This window comes from Thrips palmi, unplaced genomic scaffold, assembly GCF_012932325.1.
Source record: "Thrips palmi isolate BJ-2018 unplaced genomic scaffold, TpBJ-2018v1 HiC_scaffold_16, whole genome shotgun sequence".
Classification (NCBI taxonomy): domain Eukaryota; kingdom Metazoa; phylum Arthropoda; class Insecta; order Thysanoptera; family Thripidae; genus Thrips; species Thrips palmi.
In genome coordinates this window covers 8,834,659-8,847,632 of record NW_023144625.1, presented here as the reverse complement: position 1 = coordinate 8,847,632, position 12,974 = coordinate 8,834,659, and the positions used below count along the sequence as shown (strand labels likewise).

The 12,974-nt window shown below is 47.5% G+C and overlaps 1 protein-coding gene and 1 long non-coding RNA gene across 3 annotated transcripts in view; both read left to right on the top strand.

Moving 5' to 3' along the window:
• Positions 1-12,974, top strand: part of LOC117642968 — a 129,873-nt gene that overhangs the window by 65,156 nt on the left and 51,743 nt on the right. The gene's annotated exons all lie outside the window — the stretch shown is intronic.
• LOC117642764 lies at positions 3,104-4,956 on the top strand. Of its 2 annotated transcripts, XR_004587589.1 has the most exons (6): positions 3,104-3,235; positions 3,785-3,898; positions 3,986-4,164; positions 4,250-4,429; positions 4,621-4,684; positions 4,767-4,956. It is a non-coding gene; the product is annotated as an uncharacterized LOC117642764 (long non-coding RNA). The 2 variants fall into 2 exon arrangements; XR_004587588.1 differs by lacking the exons at positions 4,621-4,684; positions 4,767-4,956 and adding an exon at positions 4,515-4,557.

The following is a 12,974-nucleotide window of genomic DNA, read 5'->3' as shown; positions in this document are numbered from 1 at the left end:
ACCACGAGAGTGTGCTCAGATGAATTCGCCACCAGGAGATGAGTGTATACTTAGATGAGTGCACCCCTTAGTATGTCTGGCAATGTATGCAACTAAAGGTCTGCACTCAAATAAGTACACGCTCATGGGAGTGGCCTTGTGAGTACATGCTGTACTAAGTTCACTGTTGAGTTTGCAGAGGGTGGGACCACGGAACTACCTGGAAACCCTTCGTTCTCGTGCGCGTGATTTCAATCGGCCTCCTCGCGCTTGCACCACGCCTCCAGTCAGTGACGCTGCCCCGCGCGAAGGGAAGGGCCGCACGCTCGCCCTGCCTGTTGGTCGCGACCGAGCCCCCAGCCTCTCTGGATTTTCCGTCCCCTCTTTGCAAGTCGCGTTTCGATTCTCCTCACGTCTATGCACCGGCGTCTGCCTCCGCTCTCCGCGCTGCCGACCCTCCGGCCTCCTTTGACGCTCGCCTCGCTTGCCACTCCGAGACACACGCTTGCCTCCCCGTAAGGCCCGTGAGCGTGAGGCTTGATTCCGGGAGTCCTTTTCGCAGGTCTTTTTCTCTCTCGCACCCCTACGGGACGTCCGATGAGCGCGAGAGAGACAGAGCGACGGAAGCGACTCTCAGGCCCTTGGCCTGCCTGGCAATGTCCGCGCTCCGCTTTTCTCCCCTGAATTCCTTCTCTGCCCCTCGAGGCAGGACGCTGGGGCGGAGCTGTCCGCCTCACGCGCGCGCGCATCGCTCAAATACGGTTTATAGACGTCTTGGTAGAAAACGGTAGGCGGACGGAATTTGTATGTTGCTCGAGCAACAACGCAACAGACCATTCTAGGTCGTGGCCGAGTGAAGAACAAGAAGAATCACAAAAAACAACTTTTTAGCACTTTTAGTTATATTTAAGACTATTTGCTTGGTAGAAGTTAGTGAGAATATTTTATGGTAAATACAACATATTTTCAGTGAACATTAATGCACTCTAAATGCCCTAAATGAATCTCTTGTGATTTTGTTCTTCACTCGGCCACGACTAGAATGGTCCTCAGCACACATCTGTACCAGTTCCATGCATGAGCAAAGGTATTACTCTGACGTCCTCTGGTATGAATTCTCAGGGTACGCCCAATTTGGCTCGCCACAATGCACAGACCGCATCGCAGTGTGGTGGCGCACAGCTGACCGTTGGCCCCTGCTTTGCCCCCCCCCCCTCCTTTCTCTTTGCCTTTCATCATTTTCATTCCGCGTCTGCCAGGTCTCATATTACCTGCGGGGAATGAAACTGGATTTGCCCCGCGCGCTCGTTACAACTCAAATCACCGCACCGCCAGAGTAAAAATAAAAACCTAACAGCCTTTATGTTTATCAAAGGGGAAGCGAGAAAGACAGGAAATAAAGAAACGGACGTGGAAACAAAGCAACGGCAAGCAAATTGGCAAGATTTATTTTTATTTTCGTTTGCGAGGGTTGCACGGTGAAAAGAACTGAAGGTGCGAGGACGGCCGAAGGATGGCGATCGGATCAGAAGTGCTTTGGACAGATCTAAATCGAAATACGGAATCCCGTTCAATTTTGAATTCGAAAACGAATCTTCTATCAAGTACGCAAGACACAGCACAACAACGGCGGGCAAAATTGCGCTGCGCAGGCACGCATACTCATCAGCGTAATGGCGGGGATTTCCCAGGCCCATCCCGAAAAAAGAGGCAACTGGCAATCTTTCCATGGGTGAGCACGGGTGAGCATGAGAAAATGCCGGTCACTTTTTCAACCGTCGGACTTAGAAAACCTGCATAACGTAAAGAAGGTCTCAAAAGCAGAGGTTGCGATTTTTAGAAGAAAAACTTCAGCTCAGATTGCTTCAGAAATCTTGAGAAATTCGCGAAAAATCCAGTGGTGTTGCTGAGCTATAGGTGTCACCAGAACGCTCGCGTTGTTCCTGCCTGCCGTCCCAGCGTAACCCTTCGACTCGTTTCTGTCGGTAGGATGCCGCAAAAATGGCTTCATTCATATCCAAGTGTATGCTGCGGATGTGTGCGTGCGATACTGCGTACGAATGCGGGTGCTCAACCCCTATGCCGCGAGCCCCCCCTTCCTCCTCCTCCTCCCCCCCCCCCCCCCGCGCTCCCAATCTTTTTACCCTCACAACCGGCGCAGACAATTGCCGTTCGAATCGCTGGCGGTGGGGCTGCGGACCGAGACGACGTCTTCGCAGGGGGTCTAAGTGGCAGCCCCCCCCCCCCCCTCCCTTGGAGGCCCCAGCGACCAGACAGAGGAATGGCGCGGGGTCCGTCTTATTTGTGGAAACACTCCGGTCGCGCCGCGCCGTGCGCGTTTTCGTTGTATTTGTCCGTCCGTCTGTCTGCCCGTCTGGCGCTGCTTCGGCAGCGATGATTGGCCAGTGTCTCTTGGCCGCGCGGGGCCGCGGGGTTGTGTTTCAGAGCGGCGGGGGAATTGGGCGGCCGTCTTTGCCCCTGCGGTGCGGCGCCCAGGACGACGGCCTCAATGACGAGAATTGATTTTGGTTCACACTAAATTACTATGTAGGTTTTTCTGCGCGCTAATGCACGAAATTGTACATGCACTTCGTAACGCACGAATTTGTGCGCGATAATGCACGATTTCGTGCGCAAGTATGCAGGAAATCGTGCATTGTCGCGCACAAATTCGTGTGTTAGGAAGTGCATGTACAATTTCGTGCATTAGCGCGCAGAAAAACCTACATAGTAATTTAGTGTGTTGGCCTCCCTTTGGCGGGCCGCGCCGCGTCGGCACGCCGTCTGCGCCGCACCGCGGGCTGCAGAGGGCACGGTAACATCGCGACATGCGATTCTCTGTGGGCAAGTGTAGACTTGACAATTTTCTCCAGCGACATCTTGCGAATCCGCCGAGCCATTGCGTTTTGTCAAGCGAGACTTGCCAACTAGCAGCTTCCAACACAGCATTGCGGAAACGCAAGATCGAAAGTCAAGAGAGCGCTGGGATTCTGGGGTTATGCGAAAAGTCAAGTCTCCGGATGGCGTTCGCCCAGGTGCGGCTCGGCTGGGCTGGGCCCGGCGGGCTGCTACGTCACTGCTCACTACCCCCTCCCCTCCGCCTCCCGTTCCCCGTAGGCTGTCGTCTCCCCCCCTCCCCCTCCCCTCCTGCTCCCTTACGGTGGCCTGGCCTAGCCTGTGGCATCTCTTGTCGGACGATCGGACCAGCACGGTATTCAATACCAATTTAAGATCGTTGTTTTGGAGGAATGAGAAGGTAAGTAATGTGCATTTGATTTATATTTTGTTTTAATATTTGTTTAAAATACATTTTTAAAATTGGAAACATTGACAAACGTTATCCGCGTTGGCTGTCTCGTCGCCTACTCTCGCCGGGTCCTTTCTTTAGTTTCATGAACAATTATTTATATGTTACCGTGAAGTGTTCGTTATTTTAATTTGTAGCAAACAGACTGTGTAATTTAAAGCTTTCGGTTTAGTTTCTGATTGGCTTGAAGTGAAAGAATGGTTGTTATCTGCTCCAAAGGAAACATAACCTCTCCAGCCATAAGTCCAAAAGCAATTTATTTCAGTACTTTTTAATCCTCATCGACTGTTGTTGCTATGTTTGTTCTATTTCTACAAATTCTAATTTCTTTCAAACAAATAAAATTGCCCTCAAAGTATTTCTCTTATCAAAGTCATTGGGTTTTCTTGAAAAATTAACACACTCTAGCTGGTCTTTTGCCCCCTATTTTCTAAACCTTATATTTTTAGTATGATAATACCTCTTCTCTTCGATACTAATTTATTTCTTTTGTTCTAGCACCCCAGAAAGTCTTGGCTAACAACTGCTATGTTTGATATCTGCCTTAAGTTTGGTTAAAGCCGGCCCATCCAGAGCTTCTCATAATTTATGTCGTTACTCTTTAATTACAATGTAAGTAATCCGCTTTTACACTTATTTTTGAAGAACTCTTCATACTGTTGTCTTGATTTGTTTTTAATTTCTTTTACTAAATTCTAGGGTTACATTGAAGAGGCGGCATGAAAATGATAATTCGATTATAATTGAGAACCCCACTTGTTGTTTGAAGTGGGCGGCAACAGCTCAAGAACATAAAAATATGTCTGTTCTGGACTTCCAGTTATTGACGGAGTCACTAACTTCAATACATCTCCCTTTGTTTACAATTTTAGATAAATGTAAGTAGACTCATCTCTTGTTTCACCCTATCTTATTTAAATTATGACTTATCTGATTGTTTTTCTTTTAATCTCCTCATTTCAGACAAGTAATTTGGAGATGGAGCAATATGTGGCCCTCGTTTATGATTCTGGACACCACATTTTGGTTTTGAGTTGCCCGAAGCAGTCACTGAACACTATTTTTGTTTTGTTCTGATCTCGACATTGTCGATAGAGTCCAACTCATCACTGCATCTTCTTTTATGGACTATTTTTATAAAATGTGAGTACTCTCCTATTCTATTTTATCATAACATATTTAATTGATTAATTTATTGATTGTTTTTCTTTTATTGTCCTCATTCCAGACAACTTATCAAGAAATGGAGTAATATGTAGTTAGGATCACCACATTTATAACTTCATGTTTCCCGCAGCAGCCACTGAAAACAACTTTTGTTTTGTTTTGATCAGGACATGTCCACAGTCCACAGTCCACTCATCACAACAACTATTTTATGGAATATTTAAACAAAATGTAGGTAGATTCTCCACTCATATTATCATTACTTACATAACATGCATTTATTTTATTTTATCTTTGATTTTCCTCATTTCAGACAAGTGGTGTAGAGATGTCAATATCAACCAACATTCTGCATGAACTATTTCAGCGAAATGTGAAAAATCTTTGTGTTTAGTTAAGCTACAGTACACTTTTAAATTAGAACTTTCTGCCAAGTTTTCTTTTTAACTGATGAAATTAATTACTGTGTTAACTACATCAATAAATGTACATTTCAATCTCGACCCATTTCTTTGCTAAAAACCCCGCCACGGCCGCTAGAACGGCAAAAGTACGAATGCAGAAACGAGAGCGACCAACCGCCAAATGGCGAGAAAGCAATTGCAGATAAGTCAGAGAGAGTATGAGAATAGGCAACAGTGCGTATGCAAAATCCACATCGACCGATCGCCGAACAGCGAGAACGGGCAAGAAGAAAGGCGACCGAGCTGCTGACGATGGCCGGGCGGAGACTTGACTTTTCCCCAGGCCGCACTGGGAGAAGTGGTGGGGGGAGCATGCTAATCCTCCGGCGCGCGCCTCACGGAGCGGGCCGGGCGTGGCCCGGCGGACGCCGGAGACTTGCGTTTTGTCGAGCGCTCAGCGGAAAACAACCCAGACTGCGGCTTGCCGATTGGCAAGACCTCGGTTGCCCATCTCATTTCTCCAGACCTCTCTTGAGAAAAAAAGTCAAGCAATGCCTCCGATTCTTGTCACCTGGAAGGTCTGGAGAAATCGCATGTCTCGGTGTTACCGTGGGAGGCGCCTTGGGGTTCTTCTTTGGGTCTTTCGCCTTCGGGATGCCTTGGGGTAGCACGTTTATGTCGCCTAGAGGACCTTTAATGAACAATACACAGCGAAACCAAACCAAACGTGGACTACTCCACACTTCCTGGTGTGGAAGTCTCCACACTTGGAAGTGCAGAGTTGCCCACAGTTGCCCACAGTTGCATGGTGCAAACGTGGACAACGCCATACTTGAAGTGTGGACACAGCAAATTCTACACCTCCGCATTTTAAGTGTGGAGTTTTGGTTTCAGTGAGATCAAGCCCTCACTGAGCCACAACAAACGTACAAGAATTCCTGAAAAATTTTTAATCCGGAAAAAAATTGTTCTTTTAAAGTACAACAATAGTTGTAATAAGCACAATTCAACTGGCATGACGAGTGCACTACAGACAAGGATGTACTTCGGACAATTTTCGTTGTGCCATTTTCACAGTTTGCAGTGCTTGCTGTAAGAACGTAATTTTTGTTCGTTTGTTTCACCAGTACGGTGCGATGTCTTGCACCGTCCGTGCCACTTGCTCTCGGCGCGTTTGGAATCACAGTATGCCTTGCGGTTTGCAAACGCGTTGAAGATTTCAACCGTAATAGATCCACTGGACTCTTTTTCACTTTTTTAAAATAAGGATCACAGCACCCGCGTTGACGGAGGCTGAACGGGAGTTCTCGATTGGAATTACGGCTAAAGCCTCAAACTGGCAGAACTTCCGAAACTGTTTTTCATTACATTGGTGTACGCGTTCACCCTTTCTTCCAAGGGCCCTAAGACACTCGGAGGGAACTGCTTCTGCAGCTCAACCCCGTCCGTGGCGGCGCTCGCACAGTCGAACTGATGTCTAATAAATAGTTTCATCCGGCCAGCCATCTTTTCTCTCTCTCTCTCATTCTACTTCTTTTTCGCTCCGCGTTTTATTGTCCTTTTATTACGTTATCTCCCTCTTGGCCTGCCGCGCCAGAGTTCCCTCCTTTATTCTCCGATTCCCTTTGTGCGAGAACCGACTTATTGTCTTAGCTGACAAAAGCACAAGGAACAACCTTGCCAATCCCACGGGCACCCAGCACCTCAAACACTCCCCCTCCCCCTGTGGGGCCTCTCTCTATCTTTTCGCCCAAGCCCATACTGCCGCACCGAGGAAGTAACGACTGGTAAATTTCGTGTAAGCCGGATTACGGATTGCCCACAGGTTCGATTCAAAAAGTTCCAAGATTTCCCTTAGTTTACGCCAGGTTACCCCCAAAACTCCCTAGATAACCACTAGATCCAATTTTCTGGTTTGCCAATTTGCTGTCAGACCAAGTTGTTCTCTCGACTGCAACACAGGTTCGCCCAACATTGGTAGAAGCAGAGCGCAGCAAATTTGAATACGGATGGGTCATAAAAGTCGTTCAGTGTGACTGAGCCGATGTATAATCGGCGTGCATCCCCGTTCTCACGATTTGGTGGATTTTAAACGCCTTGCCCGAAAAAAGACGATGAGACACCCACTCATAATTATGTCTTGATCTCGCTGGATTCACTGTCATATGTTCTGGGAATAAAAGTGTAACTTGCAGTGTGAAATTTCGGGGTCACTGTTAAAATTTTTTGCTGAAAATTCAGACTATTTTGACTATAGTAAATATGCAGAACATCCCACTGAAAATTCAGACTAAATCCTGGTCTGAAATTTTCAGACTTACATAAGTCTTAACCTTTCAGGCAGGTCGTAGTCTGAAAAATTCAGACAAACCCTTGTAAAAATGAAAGTACGGATTTGGTACGGATCCAGACCGGGAATGGTACGGGTGCAGTCAGGGCGCGTCTGACGAAGGCTGGGTTTGGTCCGGACAGTGCCCGACCAGGTGCGGCTATCGTCAGGGAGGTGCCCGACTTGGTCTGGCTGTCGTCGGGGTGTGCCCGACCCGGCCCGGCAGTTGTCAGGAGGTGACCGACCTGGTCTGGCTGTCGTCGGGGTAGTCCCCGACCTAGTCCGGCAGTTGTCAGGAGGTCCCAGACCTAATCCGGCAGTAGTCAGGTCACCATACCTGGTCCGGCTGAAGTCAGGAGGTGCCCGACGAAGTCCGGAAATCGCCGTACTAAATTCGAACTTAGAATCGTCGCCGCGAGATGGCGCTGCACGCGCCGAGCCGCCGCCCGCTCGCGCTGGCGACCTAGGTTAGCGTTGTAACTAGTCTGTAAGCACGTTTTCTATGAATCAGCACTTGGTCTACAAGCGTTCGCTTTCCTGTGAGAAACCACCGGTCCCTTGGCCCGAGCGCCTGCAACCCCTTCAACCCGGGTGGCGACCATGCCAACGGTCACGCGGTCACAGTATACCAAGTTGTTCTGTCTTTTTAAACGGAAACAATGTTGTAAGTAAACGTTGCTGATGAGTTTGAAAAATGAAAGTGTCTAGAAGCATTGGGTCCTCCGAGGCGCACGGTAATCTACACGCATTTACATAACCGTTGTCGAAAACGGCATACCTGTGCGTCTTTTCCTTCTGTAGATACAGACGTGAGAGCGCGCGCGCGCGGTCCGCGGGGGCTTGAGCCAAGAGGCTCCGCGCACCGCTTCCTCCCCATGTGGCGGAGTGGCGCAGTGGTCTAAGGTGCTGGCATCGAGTCCGGAGGGCGGACGTTCCAATCCAGCCCGCGCATGTTTTTGTGCTTCAGAGCTCCGTGCGATTCCTGCACTTCGGCCTGACTTTTTGGACGATTTCCCGGACTGCGTCTGGAGCAGCTTGCCGGACTCCGAGTCCGGAAAAAGTGCGGCGTATGGTCGTTTTCCGCACCTTTTCCAGACACGAGTCGGGAGTCCGGCAGGTCCGGGAACAGTCTGGAATCGATCCGGATTGTCGGACTAAACCCAGTCTGGAGCCGGACTTTCATTTTTACAAGGGAAATTTTCTCAATTATAAGATTGTTTTGTCAGAAAGTGGCAGCAGGAAATTTTCCCGTAACTCGGTAAAATGATAATGTTTGCATCCGAATCTAAAAGGGGAGTCACTCCAAGGGACCGTTTAGGTAAAAAAATTGAGAGTAGGGAAATGTCCCCGAAGCGGGACTCTTCCCTGCACTCATCTGGAGCTGGCATGACGCACCCAAGGAAACGACGGCACGGAGCCAACCGCGAGAGGTAACTTCAAATGTCAATTGTTAAACTCGCGCGTTCGCTACAGATATAAATTTGGTATGGGAGCGTGTGTTTCGTCATAGCCAATAGAGTGGTAGCCATTTCGGGTTGAAAATATTAAAAATTTAACAGAAAAAAACGTTTTCAACAACAGCAGGCTCTTTACCGACACTGGCGCCACCTAGCGGAGAGAAAAATGTGTTCGTTTTGTCTGAAGTCCCCGAAACGGAGTCGGATTAAATTGAATATAAGACTGATTGTGAGTTAACCCAATGTTAGGTTGGAAGAAAGTTGTCCAATTTTCTCTTAAGTTTGAAAAACGATTATCACCAGGCTGGCAGGAGAATGAAATTCGTTAGCGCCCCACCCCGAATGCGTGACTCGTTTTCACCTTCGCCTCGCGTCAGCTCGCAAGGAGTCGGTGCCGTGCCGTTCCAGAGGCTGCCCGAGGGAGGGGTAAAGTGGTCCTTTCCGCCCGCGAGCAGCGACAGAGTCTACGCTGAGAAAACCTTAGGGACTATTTTGGGCCTTATATACACGCAGCAAGTCCACAATGACTTCATTTTCTTTGTACAGAAGTTGGGGTTAAGTCGATTTGATTCAGTGACCTCTTATCGAGGGGGAAACGACTGAGAAATTTTGTGTACATCGGATAGGGATAACCCCGGATAACCCGCGGATTACCTCCGGATAACATCGAAAAATTTCCAGGATTACTATTGGATTGCGATGGATTACCCCGGATTACCTCAGAATTTCCCCGGATTACCCCGGATTACCTCAGAATTTCCCCGGATTACTTCGAAATTTCTGGTTATCCGGATAGCGGATAACCAATTTGCCGTACATCGGATAACCGAAGTCGTTTCCCCCTCGCCTCTTATCAGTCTATCAAGTAAACGTGAGCGAAAATTTGGTCCAAAAATAAGTGGCGAGACAAGTCCCATCCTCTTGCATCTATTTTTAGATGACATTCCCCACCTGTTCTCCCACCTGCAAGGTTCAGGCCTTTCAAAAGTGCACGCATTCAACTCGACTTAACCCCTTCTTCCGCTTCGTGGATCAAATGCTTCGTATGCTTTTAAGAGAGTGGTCGTGGTATGCAGATTTTCATTTCGCTATCGCTAATGCACACTTGTAGGAACTAAATCGCACGACTTCCTCGCTTTTACTCCCCCCCCCCCTTCCTCTCCGCCTTCCGGTGTGAACTTTGCCATCATCGGCGAGTGCGGCGGGGCGCGGCGGCGTTTCGGTCTTGCCGTAAATCTGACAGGCAACGGGTCGGAAAGAAGAGGCACTCCACACGCCGCGCGCCGCGCCGCCGGCCTAAACGTGAGCGGGGAAATAAAAAAATGCTTTTTCGCGCCTTACCTTCATCCCGTCCACGCGGTCCCGCAGAGAGAGAGAGAGAGGGGGGGGGGCAGAGGGACCTGTTTTTTTTGGTGGGGGGGAGGGGCTGGATCAGAGTCAAGACGCGAGGATGTTTGGGGGAAAGAAGGCAGGAAACGGGAGGGGAGGGGAGCAGCCTGGACAGCGGGGGGAAGACACAACCCGATGAGGAGCCACGACGATGGACGGACGGAGGCGGGCGGGGAAATAAGAGGAAAACAATGAAAATGACAGGAAGGAAAATATCGAGATGGGATAAAAATTGGAGGGGCAGATTGGAGCGACGGACCGGCACGGCACGGCGGGACTGAGGTGGGAAGGGGTTGGGAGGGGGGGAAGCTCTGGGACGGGGGCAGCGTGTTGGGACTGCTCTGGCTGATGCAGGTTTTATATGATGACGCATGTGCCGGGAAAAGGGATGAAAAGACACCGCCCCGCCATATATATTCGCAATAAAAAAGAAAATAATGCAAAACGAAATCCTGCCGCTGTGTATCGCGACTGAAGCAAGGACAGCCTTCTATTTTTGGGTTGATAAAGTAGCCGAAAAAAGAAAGGAAACGAGACGAAAAGAAGAAGAAAATGAAAACTGGCCGCAGGGGGCCACAATAAAGCTTGTCGGTGACGTAGCGGCGCTCAGAAGGTCTGCGGTCTGCACCTAGCTTTTTATAGTTATTGAACAAATCTTATTACCCCCACTTAGGCACAACATTTCCTAATTTATGAGTAAAATTGTACAGTATCTTACTTAGGCGCTAATACGGCTTTGAAAGTATCCACAGACTAAATGTTTTAGGTAGAATTTTGTGCGTGCAACCCGCACGATTTTGTTCATACGCGGCATAATATCTTGCGTGAAAATCCATGAACTTATGCACGACGGTACGCAGGTTTAAAATTATGCATCACCACGTACAAAATTGTACATAAACATTTAGTGTGCATAGACATTTAGTGCGCGCGGTCACATACTCCTCGAGCAATACGGTGGGTAGGCAATCCGCCGCGCACGTGCGTTCGACGGGACTCCGTAGTCTTCAGGCGCTCTCGCGGGAGCACGCTCGCCCCATGTCACGCGGAAATCTAACACCATTTCTGGGAATCTTGTGCAAAGATAGCCATTGCCCCTTCGTCACATCACTGAAAATTGAATGGCAAGACTGATGGCCAAAATTTGGTGAGACAAAAAAGTCTCGCCATTTTTTGGCGAGAAACAAAAGTCTCGCCATTTTTTTGGCGAGAAACTAAAGTCTCGCCATTTTTTGGCGAGAAACAAATGTCTCGCCAAAATATGGCAATAATTGCAACCCCACTCTATTTGATACTGGGAAATATATCCTAATCAAGATCACTCTGGTAAACACATCACTAACTACAGTCTTTCAATTACTCAAGTTGAAAATAATACAGGAAGCTATCACTTTCAGATATGAAAATATTAATGTTAGGTTATATGATGTGAATTTGGTTTGCGTCAGCAAAGCGTTGCCCAACTATTTACTTTTTTTTGTCATCGTTTAAAAAGACATTGGTCCAGTGGGAGGTCTCTTTCAGTGTCCATGTAGTTAGAGATAATGTCTTTAATAAGAGGCCTAAACAAAGCGACATCCATGATGACACAAGTTCTTACTCTCTCCTTTGACTTATTCCAATCCCCCGCTTAACCTTGCTGCACTTGGGCATTGTTGGAGGTTCCATGGACAGAACTCGGTTAATAAACTCGAGTTAAGAAAGTTCTGTGCACTATCTAGCACTCTCCGTTTCGCCGTCTCCACTGGACAAAATGCCAAAGTACAGCAGCAGCACTTTAAATCGCCAACCCCGTATAATAAAGAAAACATTTTAGTGCACAGCAACAGGACTGCCATGTTGAAATTCATTTGTTGTCCTCGTTGTGTCGTCTGCTACAGTAGCATTTGTTTTGCGGTAGGGGCCAAATTTGCACTGCCTTCCAAAAGTAATTTTACAAGTAACGAAAAAAATGTATAGGTTGGCACTACCGCAAAAAAAATGCTACTGTACCCAGACGACACAACATGGCAGTCCTTTTTGGTCCTGTTGCTGTGTTGCTTGTCTGTACACTAAAATGTTTTCTTTATTATATCTGTGTTGGCGATTTAAAGTGCTGCTGCTGTACTTTGGCTTTTTGTCCAGTGGAGACGGCGAAACGGAGAGTGCTAGATAGTGCACAGAACTTTCTTAACTCGAGTTTTTAACCGAGTTCTGTCCGTCCATGGAACCCCCAAACAATGCCCAAGTGCGCAAGGTTAGCTGGGGATTGGAATAAGTCAAAGGAGTGAGAAAGAACTTGGTCATCATGGATGTCGCTTTGTTTAGGCCTCTTATTAAAGACATTATTTTTAACTACATGGACACTGAAAGAGACCTTTTAGGATCTGACTCACTGGACCAATGTTTTTTTTAAACGATTACAAAAAAAAGTAAATAGTTGGGCAACGCTTTGCTGACGCAAACCAAATTCACATAATATAACCTTACATTAATATTTTAATAACTGAAAGTGATAGCTTCCTGTATTATTTTCAACTTGAGTAATTGAAAGACTGTAGTTAGTGATGTGTTTACCGGAGTGATCTTGACTGGGATATATTTCCCAGTATCAAATAGAGGGGGGTTTTGCAATTTTGCCATATTTTGGCGAGACATTTGTTTCTCGCCAAAAAAGGCGAGACTTTAGTTTCTCGCCAAAAAAAGGGTGAGACTTTTGTTTCTCGCCAAAAATTGGCGAGACTTTTTTTCTTTCCCCTAGGTTGGAATGAATTCTGACCTTTGACTTTTCAGTGATGAGGCTTCCACTTGAAGCCCCAAAGAACACCCAAAAAAGATATTTAAAGTAAACAAATTCAGTTCCTCTTCGCACACTTGTGCCAAAATTAACTGCGAGTGTTTCTAGATGTGTGGAGCATGCTTCAAGGACTGACTTTTCACTTTGAACAAATGTTGTACTTTAA